The following is an 11,147-nucleotide window of genomic DNA, read 5'->3' on the forward strand; positions in this document are numbered from 1 at the left end:
CCTTAGCACATGTGGCGCATGCACATTTCAACAGTGACCATGCAGTCAGACAGCACTAAAGGTCATTAAGTGTATGTGAGCATCACACTTGTAGAGGAATTTAGTATATTTCACAATATATATATATATAACACGCATTATGCCACCAGTGCAAAAACACCGAACAGAACGTAAATTACAAAATCCTCAAACAGAAAATTCTGAATCGTAATTAGCACTATACGTACATTCTGTTCTGATGCTCGGCGTCGCGCCAGTTCAGAAGCACGCAGCCATCGCAAGGCTAAAAAAAAAAAAAAAAAAAATCATACAAAAGAAAGAAAAAAAACCATAGATGCCGTGGCTTTGGCCACCGACCAGACACGTGGCCCCGCGGCAAGGAGTGTGCTCTCAGACAAGAGGATCAACCAGAGCGCTGGCGTCCGCGCAGCAGGACAGCTGGGAGGCCACAGGCTCCACGACGGGAAACACCCGGGACGTGTTTCGCTGTACGCTGTCTGTTTAGTGGCTTCTGTGTTCTTTGAAGTGCTTTATAATGATGGGGGGGAGGGGGGTAAGTGCATGCAGGCCACAGCTTGCCGGGGCCAATAGCATTGACAGGGTGCTTACTAAAAGTATAGCACTGCTCTGCTCCCAGCCTGAGCAAACAACCTGCTTGAGTCTGCACTCGCTGTTTTTTTGTATTCTATTTGTGCCATCTCTGAGCACTCCATCCTGTCACAGGGGTGAATAACGCCGTATTGACCATCTTGGATTGGAACAATATTTGTCGTGACGTGTGCAACAGCACGCCGCCTCGTCCCCTCTATCACGCTCGACAGGCAGTCAGCAGTTGTTGTTTTTTTTATTTTTTTTATCACCGCACATGATGTCAGGAAATCAGTTTGATTTGTGTCCGTCGATCACCTGGTGTCATTTATTACACTGTAGTCGGGCCAGGAAGCGCAGCATGCGTGGGATCTATTTATACTGGAGTTTCATTTCGTTAGAAAGAAACATTCGACGACGGCATCGTTGAAGATGTCGCCTTTTCTTTACTCGACAGAAATGCTTAAGTGTAAAGCTGGTGGTGCGCCATTTATCTTCATCGCTGCTTCAAACGCGTCAGAATCCAGCGCATCAAAAAAAAAAAAGCGTTACAGAGAAACACACAAAGGCAGAAAGCGATCAATATCAGCCTTGCAGTTAATACAGCTTCAGTTTGAAGCTGTATTAACATAGTGAGAGTGAGAATCACATAGTGAGAGTGAGAATTTATGACAGCAGGAGACCTAAGTTGAAGGGTCAAAACATCTCATTTAGATCACACTCCCCACTCACCTGCCGCCGCTCTCACTTTCACTGCCTGCATCAGATTCACTTTATTTTACGCCGTGCCGTTCCGTGCACTTTAAATGACATTCCAAAATGCCTCCCTGTTGACTTTTGGCATCGTTTCCGCTCTATTATCCAGTTGTGTGAGGTCTTTATCACCTTTCCTTGCTCATTTCGGTCTCCTTCTGTTTTAGCGTTCCCCCTCTGGGCTCTCGTTTCTCTCACCTGTACGACGCGTAATCCATTTCCTTTTTGTGCGTTTCTATCATTTATACTATACTTGATTCTAAAGTAAATTTGCTGTCGCAGGGATGGAGGGAGGCAGCGGGAGAGAGGTCGGGGGGAGCTAATGTTAGAATATGGGCCAGATGCAGGCAGCGCTCCCGGGGATGCAGGGTTACGGGCCTCACGGTTGAAATAAATAAATACCAACATGGAAAGAGATGAGGGTGAGGGCGGGAGGGGCTTGCAGGTAGTCTGACACTCTGATGTCAAATCTCCCATCTGGCTGCTCCAAAAACCCAAAGAAAACCAAATATCATGCAGACTATAATCATTTATTTTGTCATTATAAAAAAAGTGTGACTTTTTGTAATAGAATACGTCTGCCACCCTTAACCAGGATCCAACAATGGTCCTTTCTCACACTTGTTGACAGCACAATATCCACTGCTCAGGTATTCATTTCATGAGAAAGTAGTATTAATAATGAAATCCAGAATAACCATGAAATTGTTTCTGGAAAAACACATTGATGTCAAAATAAATGTTGTTTTTTTCAAACAGAGACTGCTAGTTTAACTAACTTTTAAAGGTAATTGGGATCAATTGCATTCAAAAGTTAAAGCAATTACTGCGTTTCTACTAGAAATGTATATAATTGTTGTTGCCTATAAGCAGCTAGCAAGTTCCGTGAGTTGGCTAACGCTACTCAACCAGCAATCCCCTTCATTACCAATCCTACTATGGTGAAGTCATGACCCGCCTCTGTTTGGCTTCTACATGCTGCCATCATTGTTTGGGTGGGTTAGGTGTCGGCATGCAGGTTGGTCAGGGTAAGAATAAAAGGGTAAGCCAATCAATGGCAGGTCTTGACTTTGCCATTGAAAAAAAAACATCGCCACCACAAAGCAGTGTAGCTGGTGTAGCTTTCTCACTAATGCCGAATTAAATGAGCTATTGGATAAAGTCAGAATCATAGTGGTCTGGCAAAAAGAAAGCCTTTTAAAAGGTTGTGAAAAGGTCAACCTGTTTGAATATTCAGTTTATTAGCCACCCAGGAGAAACACACCGGATGCAAGAACTCCTCGTTAGCTAACGACGACAGAACCTGCATAAAGCACCGAAATTGTAATTCATGGAGGGGAAAATATCGTCCTGAAAGTAGACTACAGTGTTAATGAATGTACTATTTTTTTTAAAAAGGCCACCTGGCTCCTCTTACCGACCGTGCTCTTAAATAATCTAAAAATAGGCTTCTAAGGGAAACGATCTTTGTCTGGGTTTGTGATAATGCCAGAGGAAGGGAAGCCCACGCTAACCTGAGAACACTATTGTGCTGAAAGCCTTTTTTTTTTTTTTAACCATTTTACTGGCGCCTCTTGCAGGAGTGTGTCCTCCAGAGACCTGCCTGTTGCTTTCGTTTTCTCATTTCTCAATGGGAGGGATGTGCGCCATTATGTGCATTTGACATTGCTGAGAGCTGCGCATCTTTAAATAGAGCAGCGAATTATCAACATTTCGACTTTCGGCACCTCAAAGGTGTTTTCAGAGAGGAGCTTGTTTTTCCTCTGGTATGTGCTGTGCTGCGAGACAGACTATGGATTGACTTAAATCAAGGCAACAAATAACCTTATTAGTTATTAATGCAATGTGCAAGAGCAGTATGGACACTGTGCTCTTAAGACCGCCCCATGTGGCGTTTTAATGTGAATGAATTGATGACTATGGGTGAGAGAAGCAGTAACAATATACCAAGCTCTAGACCGCAGTAATCACAGTTAATCTGATGAAACATATAGATCATTTAAAATGCTACACACACGTAGCTCTTCCTCTATTAGCCAGATATCGTACCGTCTGGATTTCAACCAGCTCCAACCCTGATCGGTGTTGGGTTGGGAATGTAGCTTAATGGCCCATTAACGCCAAGCAACGGCACGACGATTAACGCTTTGTGCCCTCATGGCTGAGTTGAACAGCTCTGGATCGGCGGTTATGTGTGGGATAAATTGTTGTATATTGTGAGCTAATGAAAGCTAGTTTCCTTTAAGCAAATTTGAGTGAATTAAAGAGTTTCCTCTGGTGAACAGTTTTAGTGTACTGTACATGTCTAGGGCTTTTATTATGAAATAATAAAGTTTTCCGTCTCCGATTGGATCCCCCGTGTTGAATATGTCCGTTCTGAACGTTATTTTGGTTGATGGTTGACGCCTTCATTTGTGGTGCGAAGGTTCAGAACAATCGGCCAATAATTCGATCAAGCATATTGAAATATAAATAAAACCGTGTGCAAAGGCCTCAAGTCTATGCAATGTCCCCAAAAAGTGACCTGCGTGTGTGTTTACCCAGTATAGGTTGACACCAATGCAGTATATTGATTTTCTGATAAATGGCCCCGATACTACAGGCTTTCATTAGGCATCAGCTTCTTATTGTTGCCCACAACTATGGATATGATACCGTTTGATTGATCACAGATTTATTTTGAAAATGGATCAATACTATGCTGGTTGTGTGAGGACCGTGATCTGAATTGATTTCAGCAGAGTTACATAACAAGGAATATGCTATTATTGTTATTATGCCGTCGGGTGTGTGCTTTTATTGTTGTGCTTATTATAATAATTATGACCATGCTTACATTTACGACTGTGACTTTGGTGCAGTATTATGCAGTGATCCCCTGGTTCACAGTTGTCTCCACGCTGCCGATTACCGTCTTTGTCCTGCACCTCTAGGAAACTCACGCAACTCTCATTTCAGGCAATGTCCTCCTTCACATTCACACATGAATTTTTGATACAGCAAAAAAAAAAAAAAAAAGAGCCGTTGGCAGCTTTGAGACGATTTTGGCTCCGCCGTCGCAAAAACCCATGTGGGTCGAGCCCTTGTGTGTATTTATATTCGAGAGAAGGAGCAAGAGAGCGCGTGCAGGAGGAGGCGCAACATATACCTGAGCGAAAAAATAGGCTCCGTGAGTGTCGGAGAATAATCCTGCTCTTGTGAATTTCCCACGCACAACTGTTACATTTTAATCATGCACTGGAGACGAGCGGGAGGGGGGGAGGGAGGGAGGGGGGGGGGGGACCTTGAGTTTGTTGAAACTGACGCCTACAGAAACCTGCATCTGCATTGCTAATCACGCTCCAGCAAAGGGCCCCACAGACTAGCCTTGTCTTCCCTGTCAAAGCTAAAAATTCGTCCCCGATAACAGCCGAGCGCTCCGTGGCTCGCTGCATGGCTAATGTGTTGCGGGGCTACATCTGGAGAGAGCCCCCCCCCCCCCCCCCCCCCCCCGCTGCCCTGTTGCTTTGGCCAAATCTGTATTCAGAGCAAGAGCACGGAGATTAAAAGTCTCTGCATCACTGTCTGCTACACCGGCTGTATGGTCTGATTTTGATCCCACCGTGATGCATGTAGCCTACTGTATGTTTGCCGCCCTGTGATGCTCTGGATTCAGACATCTGTGAATGCCTTCTATTGCAGCCACCTTTCACACAATTGTCAAAGTTAAAACTCAAACGTATTCACAAACATTCCAAGATTTGTAGAATCTCTATTTCTCGGTGAAGAGTTGTATAAAAGCTTTTTAGCCGTTTCACCAGACCGCCATAGTATCAGAATACTAGAGACGCACCCTGTTTCTTGAGACTATTTTGAGAATACTCTTACCGAAAAAGATGTTCCAGTTCAGGAGCGGTTCCATCCCTGCAATTTGAAGCACTTTATTACGTCTTTGCGACTCAGCATTCGGATGTCTTTTATTGTGTCCACCTGTTGCAAGTACCTCTTCCTCTGCTTATAGAGTAACTGCACACTCAATCATGTTTTTTTTTTAGGCTGTAAGCCAAATGATATGAAACACATCAATGCTGGTGTTGACATTGACGTTTCTTAACAAAGGTATATTCATTATTAATTAATGGCTCAAAACGGCATTTACTGTATAATAAAAGTCCTAATCGTGCACGGCCAGTTCTGAGACAGAGTCGATTGTTTGGGACTGATATGCGTCATGAAATAAAAGAACGTTAAAGCGCTCTGATCACCTCCCTTTTCACTTTTTTTCCGTAAACACCGTGTAGTAGTTCACTCACAGCACAACACAAGCCTGTTCCCTCCTTTCCGGGGACTGGAAATGAAGCTGTCAGCACATTATGACATCTGGTGAATAAGTGTTATTGACTGATTAATTAACTGATGATAGCCATGTCGCACTGTGACAAGATTGTGCAGATGAAGCATTTTTTTTTCTCTTCATTTAGCAGATAGTTAGTTAGCGTTCATGCTAACGTCACACTGGTTAGGTGACTACAGCCGGTGGGAGACCAGATGCCTGCTCTGGAGGCGCTAGGCTTTGCGCTGGCAGAATTTCCCGCTCTCCTCCTGGTGAGGTAGTCTCCAGCGGCGGAGACGAGGGAAGGCGGAGGGACCGTGTGGTGTAGTCTCATTTGGCGGTCTGATATTTGTCGAGGCTGCGTCGAGGCTTTCTTCGTCTGGAAAGGGTGTGGTTCCATCTCTCAGGACCTTGCCAGAAAACCCACGAGCTACATAAAAGCCCTCAGTGCTGCATCTCACACTGAGCTCTATGCGTCTTGGATAAGATTACTAGGATTTCATCTTGTCAAGGAAAATCCTCAGAAGACGTCATGTTTCTCTGTTCTGAATCTCACCACAATCGCTTTTCTCGTTTGGTCTGTCGAGATTGTGTCCGTACTACAAATCAGATATTGTTTACATTACTGCAAATCATTTTTACAGCAAATGGCTGTGTTGCAGACAACTTTGCATTTTACTGTGATCCAAGCAGCCAGCTGTTTTCAAGTAATCTAAGTACACTATAAAATCAAACTTGAAACTTGCTAGAATCCTTTACATTTCTACCTTATTATAAGATAGTAATAGGGTTGGGTGATAAAATGATCTTAAATATGTTCACGATAAAATCTTCAACGATGCCACCAGGCTGCAACCTCTGGTTCTGAAAAGTCAATGCGGAAGTGCATTAAACTTGCATTTTCTCTACTGGCCATCAGGGGGAGACTCCGTTGGTTGCAAAAAGAAGTCTGATTGTATGGAAGTCTATGAGAAAATGACCCTACCTCTCCCTTGATTTATTACCTCAGTAAACATTGTAAACATGAGATAATGGTCTAATCTGTTAGTTCAAAGTCTTCTTCAAAAAGCAGGACGTTGATTTAGTAAGAAATGGTCCCTTTTAGAGTAAAATAGAACTTAAAGAAGGGTATGCTTTAAGGCGTGGCTACCTTGTGATTGACAAGTCGCTACTGCTACCGTGTTCGACGTGTCTACACCGCTCATAGTCAAAACACAGTCACTTCTGTTCACTGGTTGCAAAAAAACAAGATGGCGACGGCCAAAATCCAAGATGGCGGTGGCCAAAATGCTGAACTCGAGGCTTCAAAACGGCAGTCCACAAACCAATGGGTGACGACAGGACCACTACGTCCACTTCCTATATACAGGCTATGACGATAACGATGATACATTTGTGAGAAAAAGTATCTTTTGTTTTCCATTACCTACCAAAACACTAGACGAACAGCCAATTGTCGTGCTCGTCGCACAAAGTACAATTTGATCCGTTCTGTTCGACAACATTTGGAAAGTCTCGAAGAGCCGCACGATTGAATTACTTTATCCCCGTTCCAGTTAGCATAGGGCTAAACCAGAAGTCAGCCTGTTCAGCTGATGGAAGTCTATGGTGCAAATGTTCTGACAATAAACACTTGTATATTATAAACCATATTATATCAGGTTTGTGTAGGGTTCTGTCCAAAGGAGAATGCTCTGTACATTTATAATGCTTAATGTGTTCACCTTAATAAATAGATGTAGATGTGTGTAGCAATAATAAGAATAAGAAAAATAAGAAAAAATGTACATGACATATATTTGGTCCAAGTAGCTGCTGAACATGATTTTAATTGTTAATTATACTGTGGAAAAATGTAACTCAAAAGATAATTATTAAAGCAATTAAGGTTGGGTGTGTGTGTGTGTGTGTGTGTGTGTGTGAATTCACTAAGTCCTTACATTAATAATGGCGCTGTTCGGCAGCCAGATGTTCTGTTACTGTGGGTAGAATAGTTGATCGCAGAACAATGACTTAAATGTACGCACTGATAGCAGAGTAGTGGTGTAAGAGAGTCAATAATAACAAAATAAACACAGCTCTAATTGGTCTAAACCAAAACATTTTTACCATCTAATTTTGTTCATTCCTGCCGGTCGTACTTTATCAAGCACAATAAAACAGGCGCCGGTTGACTGATGGCTGATCATTACTTAAGTAATCACTAAAGCACTAAAACACTACTGCTTTTGTCCTTCGGAATACGTCAGCACAGCTTGCATTTCTTCACGTTACCTTATCCTGCATTCACACCACATGAGAAACGCAGGTACAAGTTGATAACCATATGTATCAAATCTCAAAATTCACGAGACTATGAACTATTAATCAAAAATAAGTGGAAAAATCCGCTATTACATATTCATCATTTTACAAATATCTGGTACTTTAGGTGACACTTGTTGCTGCAACACGCGTCATTTGTCCTTTAACAATAATGATAAATATTAAGGATATATTTTAGATCAGTCATTCATTTGGAGTAAGATTTCCATCGATTTTTGGACTTGAGCTCTTCATAATTAATTGGCTGTGGGTGTGTCGTATGGATGCGGCCAGGAGTGAGCTGCTCGGGGGCCTGTTGGGTTGAAGCGAACGCGGCTACGGATCACGGAGGTCCTACCAACACCGATTAAGGTAATCAGTGGGAGTAAACGGCCGGCAGATGAAGCTCCAAACGCTGGCCGTTCCTTCCTCCACATTACCGCCGCCGTCTGACGGAGAGTTAAAAGTGCCAAGGAAGCAACCGGCTGGTTGGTGCGGGGCCACATGGGCGGGACGTTACATCATTAGCTTGCTCATGGGGGGGGGGGGTGAACGCAGGAGTTGGAGCTGGAACCGAACGAGGCCGCCGAGGTCAAGGTTTTGGTTCGACTCGCTGAAGATACATCGAGGAAGTGTGAAGTCAACGGGAAAATGATCGCGGACTAGAGCGAGTTCAAACACTTTCATGCACTTTATGATGAGCGTGAAACCCTCCTACGTGACACACACACACACACACACACACACACACGGACGTGACAGGCCCTGCCAGTTACTTCCAAATGAACAGGGGGGAGGCAGCGTGAGGAGACAAACAAACAACAGGAGGGGAGACAATCCCACCTTCCCCTCTCCCCTCCATTATCTGCTCTCCCATCCCCCTCTCACCCTTAACGAGGGATAGTTTTCTCCTTGCCTCTCATCTCTCTCCTCCCCTCCTCTCCTCACCGTCTCCGGGGACCAAACACACCCTCTGACAGGTTGCCATGGAAACGCCTCACACGCTCTCTCGCAGACACACACGCTCTCTCTCTCTCTCTCTCTCTCTCTCTCTCTCTCTCTCTCTCTGTTGCAGCGGTAGCGCCTGTATCCTCTCCCGCTCTCTATCTCTCCCTCTCTCCTCCATTAGCATCCCTCTCGCTCGGAGACAGCAGGGGCGGCGGTTGTCGAAAATCCTGACGCACGGCGAAGTATCCGCCGCCCGGATCCATTGACCAAAAAAAAATAAAAAAACTTACTTTGATATTCCGGATTCACGGGGCTCACGGTGTGAGAATTTAGGGAGTGCGATGAATTATTTGACACAGCTCACCAAACTGTTGTTCCCGAGCTCTCACTCTTTTTATTTTGTATTTTTAGATTCGGCTTACAAAGGCATTTCCTGGCATCCCCCCCCCCCCCCCCCGAACTCTCTCCTCTCATTATGAAGATAGGAACAAGCAGATTTCATTTGCGCGCAATTACCGTGCGGCCATGCCACGCACAATTAATGCCCGCCGACGTCAGACAGGAGACAGGAGCAGAGTCCCTCGGCAGGAACACAACTCATTTATAATTCAGTCCTATTTCTCATACTTAAGGTCAGGACAGAAGTGTGGAAAGTGAGGTTTTTTTTTTTTGCAAGCACTCATCCGCATTAAAGGGGATATATCTACTCTATATCCCCCCCCCCCCCCCCCCAGGCTTTTAGAGATCCTGGTCCACTCGGGGGGGGGGGTACAAAAGAAGAAGAAATAAATAAAGGACTGTGTTCCTCTGCTGCAGGGCCACTTTGACTCACAGCAGAGCACCAGCCACCAACTTCATACAGTGCATGTGTCATCCCCCCCCCACCCCCCCCACCCCCCCGCTGTGGAGCTCGGGGAGGGCTTTTATCCACCTTGTGAAATGTGTTGGTGTCATCGTGTCGTCCGAGGCGCAGATGCAATCTCTTTGCTGCATCTCTCTTCAAGAAGAAAAACATCACATCCACAGGCGTCACCAAGCCATTCAGTCAGGGCACATTTCAGACTTTTTTCCTTTTTTCTTTTAATACATCACTTAATTGATTTCATCACACACTGCTATGCGTGTGTGTGTGTGTGTGTGTGTGTGTGTGTGTGTGTGTGTGAATGCATGCAGCACATTCTCTCCCCCTCAACACCGTACATCACTCCCAAACTGAGGCAGAGCTTTTTTTTTTTTTTTGTTAATCTCCATTCTCATTCATCACAGACGCCACGGGGACCTCACCGGTTTATTTATTTATTTATTTACTCCCCCAAAAAATCCTCACACCTCTCGCGCCCAGATTGGGACTACGCCTATTAGTCCGCTGATGAAACCAAGTGTCAATATTACCCCCCCCCCCCCTCCCCTTTCCTCTCCCCCTTCCCCCCCGTTGCGAGTTAGTTAATATTGAGTCGTGCGTGGAGAGGGTTTTCATTCGTCTTGACAGCAGACGGAAACTGGTGTGAGAGAAAAAAAACCTGTTCGATGCTCAGCGAGTGTCATGATGAGTCTTACCTTTCTCTACCTGCTCCTCCTCCACATGCCAAAAAAAAAAGAATCCACCTTAACGTTTTACATCACTGAGCGGGGAGTCCACGCGCGCTCTGACTGTCACACACTTGCCGTGACACACTGTGTGAACGCAATCCTCTCACTGAGTTGGTCTCCTTCCACTCTGTGTTCCATGAAAAAACTAACCTTCAAGAAGAAAAAAAAAAAAAGATCCGAATTTTTTTCTTTCTTTGTAATTTTTTTCTTTCTTTAAAAAATAAATAAAAAATTAAATCTGTTTCTTCTCTCCGGTAGCACGGCAGCTCATCCTTCCTGGCGGCGGCGGCTCCAGGTTTAACGAGACATCGGCACAGCGCCGGGTGACGGCGGGTGGAGAGAGGAAGAGAGAGGGAGAGAGAGAGAGACAGAGACAGAGAGAGAGAGAGAGAGACAGAGAGAGAGAGAGAGAGAGATAGAGAGATGCGTCAAGCCAGCATCTGAGGCTGAGGTGCAATTTGCCTTCAGAATAAAAGCATGAAATAGAAAAAAAAAATGAGTAAACCCTCCTGACACAGATGAAAACGTCATATGACTAAAGACAAGGTGGCTGACGAGCAAATGTTAGCATAGAGGACTGCAGGCACAAGCTGCAGCACACTGCTCATCCCTGTGATCGTGAGGCTAAACATGGTGCAAGTCCTCCTGACGC

At 44.7% G+C, this 11,147-nt stretch overlaps 1 protein-coding gene across 1 annotated transcript in view; it reads right to left on the reverse strand.

Moving 5' to 3' along the window:
• lingo2b (leucine rich repeat and Ig domain containing 2b) overlaps positions 1-10,785 on the reverse strand; it is a 32,473-nt gene extending 21,688 nt beyond the window's left edge. The window contains exon 1 of the mRNA XM_068718080.1: positions 10,463-10,785. The gene's annotated coding sequence lies outside the window, so the exon portion shown is untranslated. The remainder of the gene's footprint in view (positions 1-10,462) is intronic.
• Positions 10,786-11,147: the final 362 nt, after the last annotated feature.

The sequence above is a fragment of the Cebidichthys violaceus genome, unplaced genomic scaffold (assembly GCF_023349555.1).
Source record: "Cebidichthys violaceus isolate CVI_PGR_0920_01 unplaced genomic scaffold, fCebVio1.0.p SCAF_22, whole genome shotgun sequence".
In the NCBI taxonomy this organism is placed as follows: domain Eukaryota; kingdom Metazoa; phylum Chordata; class Actinopteri; order Perciformes; family Stichaeidae; genus Cebidichthys; species Cebidichthys violaceus.